This window comes from Bubalus bubalis, chromosome 3 (genome assembly GCF_019923935.1).
Source record: "Bubalus bubalis isolate 160015118507 breed Murrah chromosome 3, NDDB_SH_1, whole genome shotgun sequence".
Classification (NCBI taxonomy): domain Eukaryota; kingdom Metazoa; phylum Chordata; class Mammalia; order Artiodactyla; family Bovidae; genus Bubalus; species Bubalus bubalis.
This window is the reverse complement of record NC_059159.1, coordinates 16981789-16996621: the sequence shown is the minus strand read 5'-3', so window position 1 is coordinate 16996621 and position 14833 is coordinate 16981789. Positions and strand designations below refer to the sequence as shown.

The following is a 14833-nucleotide window of genomic DNA, read 5'->3' as shown; positions in this document are numbered from 1 at the left end:
CCTACTTAAATGGTGAGAGATTTTTTAAGATAACAATTTTCATATCTACTTACAGAGTCAAATAAGCTCCAATCAAATTCCCCATAGGGCTTTTTGTTTTTTTTGTTTCTTTCTTTGACTGGCCACATGGCTTGTGGGATTTTAGTTCAGCAACCAGGGGTTGACTTTGGGCCCTTGGCAGGGAGAGTGCAAAGTCCTAACCACTGGATTACCAAGGAATTATCCCCCTCTCCTGGGGTTTTTAATGGAAGCTTACAAACATTCATTCAAAAATTCACATTAGAAGAAAAAAAAAAAAAAAAAAAAGACCAGCACTAGAGAAATTCTAAAGCAAGTATGATGAACATTCACACTGCAGATGTAAGATAAGCTATGATGATTAAGGCAGTCTAGAAAGACAAAAAGACAGTGGGACAGAATACAGAACTCCTAAACTTAGAACTGGATACATGTAAGAGATGGGCAGTCAGAGCAGTGAGAAAGACTGAATTATTCAATAAATGGCATTGAAATGCCAGGTCTTTACATGAAAAAAGTAAAATTATATCATAAAGAAACTTCCTTTCTTCTCTTTAAAAAAATTGAGCTAACTTTCAACAAACTGCAAAATATTTAATAAAGTTAAAGGCAAGCAACTGGTTGGCAGAAGATATCTGCAACATACAAAACTAAAAATAAAATGAAAGAATATATAACAGAACTCCAACAAAGAGGTTTAAGAAGACAATCTAACAGAAGATGAATATATTAAAAATTCACATAAGAGAAATCCCAATGGCCAATAAATACATAAAAATATGCCATGTCTTATTAGATTTTGGTTAAAGTATTAGAAACATTAAGATGTCATTTCAAACCCAGATTGGAAAACCCAAATGTTGGTAGATGTGGAAAACAGTAATTCACATACGGCCAACAACAATAAAAACTAGCACCACCATTTTTAAAGAGTAATCTGGAAATATTTGGCTAGGTGGAAAATGTGTATACTCAGCCAGTGTGAAATTCTACTTCTGACAATATAACCTGCACATCTGCATAAAGAAATAGGTTCACTGCAATAGTTTGTAACAACTAAAAATTAGTTATAATTTAATTTACATATGGAAACAAACTAATTTACTCCTTTAAGGGATTTTTCTATAGTAACAGAAACTAATTAACTAGAGCTATCTGTATCAACCTGACTGTATCTCAGAAGACAATGCTGAATGGAAAAATATAAATATAAAAACTAATAATAAAATAAGTACTTTTATAGATACATATAAGTAGTTAAGGAATTTAATGGAATATTGTTTATCAATTTAATTATAACTATATGTATTAACACAACTAAATCTCAACAATGTGGAACGGAAAAACTATATAAAAACTAAACAAAACAAACAAAACCCAAGCAAACAAACATCAAAAAGCAACTAAAAGATCCCTCATACCGCAAGGAAGACTGAAGATCCTGAGTGCCCCAATTAGACTGGCACAGCCCAATCCCACCCCCCAACCAAGAAAAAAGATGAAGGATAAGACACAATTATAAGACTTGTTACCAATACATAAGTAGTAAATGCATAAAAACATGTACAGTGTTGATAAACAACAAATTCAGGATAAGGGTCCTCCTTAGCCTTGGGAAGGGGAAAAGTAAGTTAGATTTTAGCTGTATCTGTTACGTAAGGTTCAACTTCTCTTTAAAAACTAAAAGTCTGATAGAAAACAGCAACTTTAATATGAGAGGAAGTACCTGGCATCTGGTATACTCTGTAACCAAAATATTTTATGATCTTCCACAAAATTCTATTTCAAGAAAGTAGTAGTCATACTGCCCTTAGTCCCACCTCCATACTCATTACCAAAACATTTTAAGTGACTGTAAGTGAAGTTTAACACAGTCCACTGGTAGAGTGAAATAGGCATTTTACAGTTCCCTAATCTTGATGGAATAAGCACAAGATCTAGAGATTCTTTCTTCTCTAGTACAATTATCTGGTTCAATGTTGGCTGCAGGTCTAGTTCTAGCCCAAATTCAGAAAAAGAACCTCAAGACATCGAGTGCAACCTCTGGATCATTCTTGCACTATAAAAATGCTCCCCCTTCACTAAAAGAAGTAAAACTAGTCAATCCTCATGTCCTATTTCCAGCTTTCACTACTCTTCAAGGTTCATAACCTTCCTATCTTGTAAAATCTCTTGGTTTCACAGGTTCATTCCTGAAGCTGCCACAGTACCAATCCCCATCATCCACCACCACTGGGATACTCCAGGTAACCACCTCAGCTACCACTCCTAACATGAACCACATAATACTATTCTTAAATAAAATCTCCTCAAATCTTATTTCTTCCTGTCACTTTTATGTGTAAGAAACCAGTTTTAATCTGCTTCTTTACAAATCCTAAGTCTTCAAGAAAACAAAGTAGCTGCTAAGTCGCGTCAGTCATGTCCGACTCTGTGCGGCCCCATAGACGGAAGCCCACCAGGCTCCCCCCCATCCCTGGGATTCTCCAGGCAAGAACACTGGAGTGGGTTGCCATTTCCTTCTCCAATGCATGAAAGTGAAAAGTGAAAGTAAAGTCCCTCAGTCATGTCCGACTCCTAGCAGCCCCATGGACTATAGCCCACCAGGCTCCTCCGTCCATGGGATTTTCCAGGCGAGAGTACTGGAGTGGGGTGCCATTGCCTTCTCTGAAACAAAGTAGGAGGGGAGTCAAATACCATAAAAGGCAGCATTTCCAAGGCAAAAAGTGATTAGCAAAATTAACAAAACATCCACTTAATGACAGGTTTATTCTCAGACAAATGTGTTTTAACAATTGACAGTGGCTAGCCCAAGTAATACTCTAACGTTGAAAACCAAAGCGGGGAAAGATGATTTCTTGGCTAATTTACAGCATTTCTTCCTTAGTCACCCTTGGTGGACAAATAATCCTGGCAGTCTCGCCCAGGGATCCTGAACTCAGCTCAGAAGCCTTCTCACCAAAGTGTTCCAACAGCAAGCACTCTGAATTGGCAGGAAAGAGGAAATTTATTATTTCTGAATTTTGACACATCTTAAACAAAAGAATTTTTTTTTCCTTTTCTTTCTAGTTTGAGGTCAAGGAAAAAGAAGGAAATGAAAACACTTTAACTATGTGAAAACTTAAAAATACAAAAGGAAAAGAAAATTCCTTAAAACATTTCAGTTCCTAAGAACTCTGGTGGATAAACACTTTTTTCCCCAAATATTAAGGAACAGCCCCTTTCAATTTTCTTATTGTCAAAATGAACAACCTGATAAATATTATTCTAAATACTAGTGCAAAACCTAATTCCTGGTTTGTTTTTTTTTTTTTTTTTTTGAAGCCTGACTAATAAGCTAATTAAAGACAGGCAGTGTTAAGGGAGGACCACAATCCCCAATTATGAACATGTTTAAATTCTACAAATACATTTGTCATATGACAGTTTCTAACCAGATAAAATATTCAGTAGGAAGTTGTCATGTTGTAATTAATGAACAATGGAAAACCCCACCTTAAGTGTCCAAAAAGTATCTTGTGTTAAAAATACCAGCAACATGGCCAGAAATCTGAATTGTTAACAAAGGTGGGAGGTGTAAAGTTAGCAAGCCTGAGGTGAGCTGTGAAGATGTTACGACACTCCAATGGCAAATCTGAACACAAAACAGGGTAAGAATAACAGCTTCAAGCACAGAGTTTATGTATTTTGTTCCTTTACAAAAACAACATGCTATAGAAATTCAGTTTATCAGAGGCAGAGGTAGATTTCGTCCCTAATATTCAAAATGTAAATTATTACTCTTAATAATTTACAGCTCAAAATGAGAGACAGTGATTTAAAAGCAGGGTCATGCTTTAAAAATAACATGTCACTAAGACTGCAGAGTGATACTTATGTAAATATAATGATGAACTGGTTTCTACTGTTGTCATTATCAGTAATGAAGGAAAAAAATGTGGATTCCAACCCTGAGAAGTCTTTTAACTCTTTCCTATTGCTTACTCTGTGCTAACAATTAGTAAAATAATTGCCTTGTTTTTGTGCAGGACTCGAGGATGCCTTCTAAGGTGTTGTTTTCTGTGAACTTTTATCTCACTTTGTACCAAAATACTTTGTCTACATGTACTGGACTACCACCTGAGTGGGAAGTCATTTTAACTAATATTTTGTTCCTTGCTTTTATTAAACATTTTACTGGTAAATTTCCTTTGCCTACATATGTGGGATAAAGATCCATTAAACTTTTACACAATGAATTGCTTTTTGGGGGGTCCCTAAACATGGAAAGATACAATACCCGTAACTGCTTCTCTAATATTACATGACTAGTAAACTGCAACACTGCCAGCTATGTTACCAGTATTTATTTGTATAATAGTGTATAATCTATAGATTTATTTTTTAGCTATGTGAACCTATATGGCTTTAACAGTTTTTTTTTTTTTTTTTTTAAACAGGGTTAGAGTATTACCACATATTGAGAACTTAAGATGCTCTGTGGGATCTAACAATAATTATTTACTTGAACAAAAAAATCATTTCCTCTAAGAAAGCTCTGGTATTTGTAAACACTTGAAAGCTAAATAGTGGAAAGTACTAGAAAATTTAGAGTTCAAGTTACATGTTGGTCAACAGAGAAAACAAGAAAGGGATTAATTTTTGTTTTTAATTCTCTAAAATCCTCTTGAATGATAATGTTAATGTAATATTAGTAGAGGACAAACAGATCAATATGGGGACTCTGATGTAAGAAGATTCATAGGATTACAAAAAGTTAGACATGACTGAGCGACAAGACAAGAAATTTAAGAACTAAGTTTATCCACTGAATCTTCAAAAGTGTTAATGATAAAACCTTTTTTTAACTGCACCTTAAGAATAACTTACCGTAGTTCTACCACTAAGAAAAGCAACACGGAAAGCAATTTCTACTCACACAGAGAAAAGGCTGCCAGCTGTAAAAGAGATTACTAACACAACTCTTTGCAACTGATAAACCCCCATCTTCACTGCCTACAGTGCTGCCACAGACAGCAGTGGCAGATACTGCACTTCCTTTTTTCTCAAAGGAAAACTGCAGTAAAAGCTGATTTATCGAAAAGTAATACTAAAGTTAGGCACTGAACCATGTCAAACACCTGACTTAGCTAAGTCACCTAGTTCTAGTCCAGGATGGGAAATCTTTAAGTCCAGTAGAACAGTGCTGGTGGATTATACTTTTCCCTGACCTGGAAATGTAACAAAATCCAAGTAAAATGATTATCCACAGCAAGTTACACAGTACCATGTTCTACCAAAAACTATTCAACAGTTATGTGCTACTTCCAGAAGTGCAAAATTTCTGAAACACTGACATTCTGAAGTCTCTAGGTTCTTTAGATGACTTATAAAACCAATAAAAGACTACGTGAAATTGAGATCATCATCGAACATCAGAGCACACAGCTGCTAGATTCACAGTATCCAGGGTAAGGCTTAGGGTCAATACAGGAAAGAACAGAAAATCTTAACATTACTAAGAGTAGCATAAAAAAATGTGTATACAAGTATTAACTACCAAGCTCAGGAGCAATGTGAAAAGAACAGAAGGAAGAGCAGGAAGATAGGTTTAAGCCAAGTCCTCATTTTTATTTACTTTGTATGATCCCAGACATGGGTAAATTGACCTCTAGAAATAATAGCAACGTCAGCCTCACAGGATGTGGTATTCACAAAATGATATAATCTTAACTGTAAAGTACAACATGTATATCAGAAAAGAACAATTATTAAATAAATATAAACTTTCGATTTTAATTCCATATCATAAAAGGTACAAAAGAGGACAAGAGATAAAATCTCTTAAGAGGCATACATAATCAGGAAATAGGTGTTTTCAATTAGCAACAGAATTCTCAGAGTGTCTTGAGTGTTGGGCTTCAAAGACACCTAAAGCAGTTCTACTCTAAATATAAAATCCATAGTAGTTCACTAAAACTGACACTGTATTCAGTCAGAACTTCAATGACATTATCCCCGTGGCCACAAATTTACAGAGATGAGGGAAATAAAGTTGGGGGGGGGGGGGTAGGGAAGGAGAACCAAACTGTCTAGTGTCAAATATCCCACATTTTAGCTATAAAACTCATAGATGAGAATGGGTTAAGACACTGTGGCTGTCACTCTACGTTATATCAGCTTTCTAGAGCTGTTTTGCAGCAATAGGAAATCAACATTCCAGAGCCAACTCATCCTGGTAAAATTCGGGGTTGAATGGGGAAGACAAATGTTAATAATTAATCATGCAAAACGTGAGATAAGAGATAATAACTGTGACATCAGATTTAGACTGGGGATCTAGAAAATTTCTCTGTGGTATGAACAACCTGAGCGCCAAAGAGTAAGTTAGGACTTGAACAAGCAAACTTGCTGAGGTAACGGGTAGAGGTTATGGAGAGATACAGAAGATTGTGAATGAGGGTTGTGGTATGTCTTAGGAAGAAGAAACAACTTGTATACAGGTAATGGAGCTGGAGCTCTTGACAGTGAAGGAGAAAACGGCACTGGAGTTGACACTGGATCTCTGCAGGTAGGGTCAAATCCCATAGGACCCTAATCCAGGTTAATATTATGAAACAGTGTAAGCAATCCTGACCTTGGTCCATATTCTTTATCTTGGAACTCTTATTTTAAATGAAAAGCATTTTAATACTAGCTAAGGGATAATGAACTCCCATTTAACCATCAACTAGCTTAAACTATCAACTCTTGGCCAATCTTACCACATCCAAAACATCTATCCCTCCTCCTTACAGACTGATTTTGAAGCCAATTCTCATGATCAGATCATTACATCTGGCATATGTTTTTATCTGTGTCTCCAAAAGGTAAATTCACTTTACATATATACTTTTATATTTAAAAAAAAAAATTCCTTAATGTCAAATATCTAGTAGTTATTCAAATTTCCTGGATCATCTCAACTGGTCAGCCCAAATCAAAGTCAAGTAAGATCCACACACTGTGTTTGGTTAAAACACCTCAAATTTTAAGTTTTCCTCCCCACCCCCCCCCCCAATTTATTTGTGGAAGAAACAGAGCTATCTGTCCTTTAGAATTTCCCATATTTGTGAATTCTGCTAATTGTACTCTTGTCACAAAGCCCACACCTTTAAACTTTGTAAACTGACACCTCTAAACAACCTTTAGTTTATTTTTTATTATTCTGCAGATCAGCAGATACATTATTTGTACATTCAATTTTTTCATTTTTAAGACTGAGATATATGCTTAAAAAAAACCACACCCAACCTTTAAAGAATTATATAAGGTACTTCAAACTGCTCTCAATGCCCATCTGTCGGACTCTTTATTACACATGGTAACATATACATAATATATAACCTGCCAGGCACAATAAAAGAAAGAAACATAATAATTCTCCAACAGACTCTCAGCAGTCCTCAGGCCACTGTGTTTGTTCTATGTAAGACTACAACCAGGAAATATCTATTAACATCTTTTATTCCGAAAAACCACCTCCCTCTTGGAGTCTTTCCTGCTGATTTGTATCTCACAATTCATTACTTTGTATTCTTCAAGCTTAGTGTGGTCCCCTTATTTTGTTACTTATGTATTCTATATTTCCAAGTCAGGCCTTATATATGATTGATCTTCAACTAGATTATCCATGCCTTTCTACAGGCACTACTTACTGTATGCTTTAGCTGCTCATCAGTCTTCAATGTTATCTGCATCTATGTATTGTAATTTATGAATAAGGAATTCTCAGGAAATACAAAAAAATGAGACTTATTTCGGCTCTGCTTTATTTTCAAACTCAAAAACATCTAAATTAAGTCTGAAAGACCTGAATGCCTTAGACACACTTAACTGTTCTAATGGAGAACGCCTTACGAACGATGGAAATGGTTTACAGTTCTTTGTGGCCAGTCAAGAACTGGACATTGAACTGGAAGATGAAGATTCAGAACAAAACACTGGCTTAGTTACTGTGCCTTTTTTAGAGTGTAGGAATCTGCTATGTTTCTGGAAGAAAGGAAAATGACAAAGTAAGTACTGAAAAGATCTCAGCTATTAAAATAACTGCTAATCCAGAATGGCTCCTCCAGAGTGAACCAATCAAGTTTCTGTCTACTATTCTGCCTAAAGAATCCATCGCTTTATAAAAGTGATTTCCATTTTAGAATCTTTTAATAATCAAACTGAGGCTAGAATATTCAAATTCTGTATGTAATACTAATTTCTCCTATGAAAATTCTAAATAGTTAAATAATCCCATTCACTCAAAAGCCATACATTAAAGTGTAAGAATATTAATAGTAAATTGCTATTATTTGATCTAGCTCACTCACCAAAGCAAGAGACTGACTAGGATCACACCTTACAACCTGAAGTACCTATTACAAGCAGCATGGGACTCAGAAGCTTCTCATAAACATCACACTACTCCCCGGCTTGGGTTCCTTAAAGGAGAGTCAACAGTACAGAGTTTGGACAAGGAAGCAGCAGGGGAGGGAGGGTATCAGCATGTTATTCCACAGGGAGAACTTGTTTCTGGCCATCTCTAGAATGATCAAAAACTCTTATAGAGAAACGTTTTCTTCTCACTTTAAAAATAAAATACAGTTTATTGGGAAGAGCATAGTGTTTAGAGTCAGCTGAACACTAAATTCCAAATTCGAGGCCTGCCACTGACACTGAGCCAGCTGTTGAAAAGATGAAAAGAACAAAAGCTCTTATCAGTGTTCAAGCTTTGTGTTCCATCATATGCATGAAGTGTGTAAGAACATACTTTTGAAAATATTACTCAGCGCTACTGAGGTTTAGGAATAAATGATACATCTTCAAGAAAATGAAGTTGAATCAAAAATCAATTTGTTAGTTAACTTTCCAGTTTTTAAAAGTAAGTATTAATAGAAGAACTTCTGGTCCAGGCAATATGCTTTAGACTCTTCTTCCAGCTCATCCCTGCTAAACACAACTATAAACCCTGGAAATAATGCAAAAGGCAATCTAAGAAAAACTCTGGAAAGACTGAAAAGAGGAAGGTGGATTAGTGACGTCAGGACTAGAATAATAACATAGTGACAAGGGCATGTAAAAACTTACATTCAACAAAAAGGGGCCCAGATAGGTTCATTCTTCTGGCGGGTAGAAGGGGAGTACCACTCAGGATGGCAGGCCAGCCCTGCAGCAAGCTCACAGTAAGAGGCCAGGGGAAGCATTATCCTATTTCTCACTTATCTTTTTGCAACAAATATTCACTGTGTCTAATCTCTCTCTCCCCATTACCATTCTCTCTTAAATCCAAGCTCTCACCCCAGCTACTGCACTAAAATAGCTAGTAAAGGTCACCAACATCTCCACTGTGCTAAACCCAACTTCCAATTCTCAGCCTTTATCATCATTACCCTATCAGCAGTCTAAAACAGGTGATCACTTGCTCCTCCTCAAATTCCTTTCTTCACTTGTCTTTCAAAACAAGAATTACCCTGGTTTTTCTCTTGCCTTTTTAAAAAATTCCTTCTAAGACTCCAACTGCCCACACCTATAAATCTTGTTTTCTACACTCACTTCCTAGGTGATCTTAGCCAGTCTCATAGCTTTAAGTAGTATCATCTGTGTTTCTGATCCTCAAGTTCTTATCTTTTAGCCAAGACTGCCCCTCCCTCCAGATTCCAGATTCTGACACCCACCTGTTTTCACCACCTCCCTCTGAATCTCTAAGAAACATCTCAAAATGAACTGTATTGAAAACCCATCCCAACCCCTGCCACTTTCCCATAACTTACAAGGAAGTATGATCCTTGTCCTTCCAACAGATAAAAACCAATGTAACTTTAGAGTGAAGCTAACCCCTTTCTCCTTTGGTGCCAGATCTCAGAAACCACTCTGTCAAGTCTCTTTTGCCAGAGGGAGACATGAAATTATAGTCCACACTGTTATTCTAAACCCACACAGACCAGGAAAAATAAAGCTATATTACAAAGCTATATTCTTAATAACAACTATACACAACCTGAATGGATGCTCACAGAGAGTCCTGTGAATGTTCTGGATGCTTTTACACACAGTAAAACAGAATTCGCACATCATCTCCACATTACCATGCTCTTTCATACCATTTACTAATAGTTAGAATCTTGAATTATATGATACAAGATATTGTATCTCTAAGTTTTCTTGGCATCTTTTGAACATTTTTCCCTATGAACTTGAAAATTATTCTGTCAAAGTTCTTGTTTACTATATAGTATATAAACATACTCTCCACCCCACCTCCCACAAAACCTTTATGAAAGCATTTTAATGACCTAGTGAGCTCCCTCAGAGATCAAACTAGCTTGCAGTGCAGAATGACTGAAGACACAGAGACACGTCCTCGGAACAACTGGGCGACAAAAGCAAGTGGTGATCTGCATCACACTGCCAACGAATGCCTAGCATTGTGGCAAGTGTTCAGGAAGTGGTAGCTGCTGCTACTCTCACTTACTACCATACCCAGCTGAACTAACTCAGCTACTGTTAAGGCACTCCGTGCCCTTCCATCCAATGACAAATACTTGTTTTGGTAAATGTGTATTCCTTAAACACCCTTGAGAAACAGGAACCTGAGACCAAATGTCTTTTGTTTTAATCGAGTTCCAACATGCTCGGCAGGGTATGTAATGAGAGCTGGAGGGTGATGAGGGAGATGGGCTTCACAGGTCAATTATTCTGTAGTGGTCCCTTTCACTATAAATAAATAAATAAAAGTGATGAAGATACACTTATTCACAAATTCAAGATCACTGAGAAGTAACCACAGTAATTATTCCCAACTCATTAAGAACCAGTCCCTGGGACTTTGTGGGTGGTCCAGTAGCTAAGACTCCATGCTCCCAATGCAGGGTGCCTGGGTGTGATCCCTGGTCAGGGAACTAAATCCCACATGCCACAACTAAGAGTTTGCACACTGCAATAAACGTTGAAGACACCACATGCCACAAACTAAGACCTAGCACAGCCAAATATAAACAAAATAAATAAAATTTAAAATGTCAATTCGAGTTGAGTTTGGGAAACCTTGCTCTATAAGGCAGACCTTAAAACTACTGCTCAGTTCTCTTACTTATAAAACTTGTGAGCTGGACTAAAACAAAAACAAAAACTTACAAGGTGCTTTCTTTATAAGATATGATGAACTTTATAAGATGTGATGTACTTACACCTATGACCATTGGAGTAAGTACACATCCTGTATGTACAGCTGTAATTTATACTAGGGGGAAGAGGATATTATTTATAACTAGATAGGTATCTGAAAGGCTCAATTCACTCCAGATGCTGCAACAAAATTCTTTCCCTTAGTTACAAGACTCATTCATATAGACTTTGTAAGTCCTGGGATGTTGACCAAACAATGATGCCAAGTTTAAATCTAAATCATCCTCTCAAAACATGTCCCAAATTTTAAAACTGAAAGAAACCATAGTATCTCTAAACATCTCAATTTTTAAATGGTCAAAATGAGACCCAAAAGAGTAAATGACATTCCCAGTCAGAAGTCAATTCAGTCATTCAAGATCTTAGAGCAAATGTCAGGAAAAGATGCTCATATGAATACAGTACACCAACATGAGCTAAGACTTAACTTTCTGATTTTAAAAATTACTTTGGCTTCTGTAACTGGGTACAGGTAACAGTGATGCAAATGCTGTCTTTTAAAAATTTAACACCTATTTTATGGATTCAGAAATAAGACTACCTGATCAGTGCTACCATATTTGACATTTTACATAAAATTAAGCCTGATGATTTATTCTTAGAAATAAGCAAAACCATATAAATAAAAGGAAAACATACACCAATCATCTAAATAGCAACATGTTTAAAAAAAAAAAAGGGAAAAAAGGAAAGAATTTCACTATTAAAGGAAATCAAGCCCCCAATCTATTCTATACGCATGGCCCTCAAGTCTCCTCACTTGATTGATCACTAAGGTCCTTATAGCTCCAAAATTCTACCCGTTTGCTCCTAAGTGACACACTATAAACAAACAGGAGACTCAACATCTTGCTCAGTTTTTAGTTATGTTCCTACAAACAAGGTACCCACTAGTCACTAATGCACTGAAACTGACAGACAACGGAGTGATTTAAGTAACTAAATTCCCCAAACTAGGCTTAATCCCAGTAAAGTTAGTCAAACAATTGCTTCAGCATTTCAACAAAAATGTCAATTTCTTTCCAGATCACACATCACACAAGAAAGATTCCGTCCAGATAAGGTTTGGAACAAGTTTCTTTCCAGTCTATCCTTCTGATTTACGCACCCTCTAAAGATCTGACTAGGTAAAGGTTCATCTCTCTGAAACTGCTCCAGTTTTTCTTTTACAACACTCAGCTGTTTTTATACATAAGACAAGCATAATTATTTTGAAGAACAAAAGGTTAAAACTGTTTTTCTTTCTCTTCTGCTGCATTAGAGCAAACAGTATAAAGCTACACAGTTCAACAGCACTACTCCCCCTACCAACAATCATACAGCTCCTAAAAGCTAAACAGAAATCATAGGAAAAATACACACTCTAGAGATGAAAATAATGTTCCAGGTGTATCACATGGCAGCACGCATGTACAGCTTTTCAGAACTACATGTAAATTCAAACTAAAGACAAAAACTTCACTGTGACATGATAAAAGAGAAAGTTCATTTGTACAACAATCTCACTCCCACCAAAAAGTGTGTTTGAACAATCCAAACAGCTCTAGGAAAGTCAATAAATACCATCTTTGTGAAGGACAGAAGTGCTAAGGCAACTACAAAATAAGCACATGCAACTTTTAATGTTTCCCCAGAGACAGGGTCAAGGAGAAGGCAATGGCACCCCACTCCACTACTCTTGCCTGGAAAATCCCATGGACGGAGGAGCCTGGAAGGCTGCAGTCCATGGGGTCGCTAAGAGTCGGACACGACTGAGCAACTTCACTTTCACTTTTCACTTTCATGCATTGGAGAAGGAAATGGCAACCCACTCCAGTGTTCTTGCCTGGAGAATCCCAGGGACAGCGGAGCCTGGTGGGCTGCCGTCTATGGGGTCGTACAGAGTCCGACATGATTGAAATGACTTAGCAGATAGGGTCATCATAGAGGGTGACTGTAAAATGCTTAAGCTGCTCACAGACACCTGTTGAATGCCACCTGACTGCTGCAGAGTGAGTTACCCACCTCACTCCTAGGGGTAGTTTTCAACAAGATGAATTGAGAGGGAGCCTGGAGGGTTGAAAAATATAATAGAAACAGTTTGACGCAGCTCACATTTTGTGATTAGTTTGAAACTCACATCACTAATCACAGAGTCACAGAAGAAAAGAAAGACTCCAGGAACTAAGTCTCTTAATGAAAATGATAAAGTGAATGATCTGCTAAGACTTATGAAAGATTAAAAACTAGACCCCCAACTTCCAACTACATACACTAGACCCCCAATGACACACACAACTTTCTTCCACACAAAATTAAAACATTCAGTAATTCAGATTCTGCTAGAAATAGCCAGTTACATGTATTCCGCAAAGGATAAACATTGATAAAAATAATCTATTAAAACTATTAGATTCTTTCCTATAAAGGCACAAAACATTTAAAGCAGATCAAGAATAGTAACCCAATTGTTTCATCCTGCAACTTCTCTGTTCAGCCTCCATCAGTGGCCCCCTTCACTTCTAAGTACAATGCAATCTCAAGGCCTTCATTAGTAGTCCTCCAACAACTTCGGTTCAACTCTCCAAAAGAATTCAAAAATTTTTCTAACAGCAAGTAAAAGTTCCATCATTTTTCCTCTTTCATAGCTTGGTACTGGGGAACTGCTTTATACACATAACAAAACTCTACAGGCCTACAGCTACTAGGGGCTTTCTAGGTGGCTCAGGGGTAAAGAATCCACCTGCCAATGTAGGAGATGCTGGAGACTCGTGTTTGATCCCTGGGTTGGAAAGATTCCCACTCCAGTATTCTTGCCTGGAGAAACTCATGGACACAGGAGCCTGGCGGGCTGCATTTCATGGGATCGCATAGTCGGATGTGACTGAGCACACAGCCAGGTACACAGCTTCTAGACGAGTGCTTGAAATGTTTTTTAAGCAGCAAAACAATCAATAGTAATCTGTAATAATATTTAAAGTTACATTTTTAAAAACTATAAACTGGTACATCTAGCTCTGGAATAAACTGTTATTATGGTGGTTTTAAAATACAGTTGCAAATTCTTTGACACTCCTCCCATTAGAAGATGGGGTTCTGTCTCTTCCCTCTGAACCTGAGAGGGTTTGTGACCACTTCAGGCAATAGAATATGAGGGAAGTGATGCTAGGTGACTTCCCAGGACAGTTTTAAATGAACAGGAAGCTTCCACCCTTGTTTGCGAAACAAAGATACACCATGTAAGAGGTCTGACCCCCCTGAGGCTGTCACACTAGAGAGACCAAAGCCACCCAGGCATCCCTAACAGGGTGCCACACATGTGAGTGAAGGAACCATCTTGGAAATGATTCTCTAGTCCCAGGTATTTTGGCCCCCAGCCTTGTGTCTTGTCAAACTGAAGCCCCACACATTATGTATCAGAAACAGGCCATTCCAACTGTGTTCTGAATTCTGAGCCAGAGAATCTACAAGAATAAAATAAACACTGTTTCATGCCATTCGGTCTGAGGTGGCTTGTTAGGTAGCAATAACAGAAAACAGTCATTATCCAATTAAGTTGAACATCTGCATACTTTCAGTTCAGTTCAGTCGCTCAGTTGTGTCCGACTCTGTGACCCCATGAATCACAGCACGCCAGGCCTCCCTG

At 37.3% G+C, this 14833-nt stretch overlaps 1 protein-coding gene across 5 annotated transcripts in view; it reads right to left on the bottom strand.

Annotated features, from left to right (window-relative positions):
* KANSL1 (KAT8 regulatory NSL complex subunit 1) overlaps positions 1–14833 on the bottom strand; it is a 171923-nt gene that overhangs the window by 55670 nt on the left and 101420 nt on the right. The gene's annotated exons all lie outside the window — the stretch shown is intronic.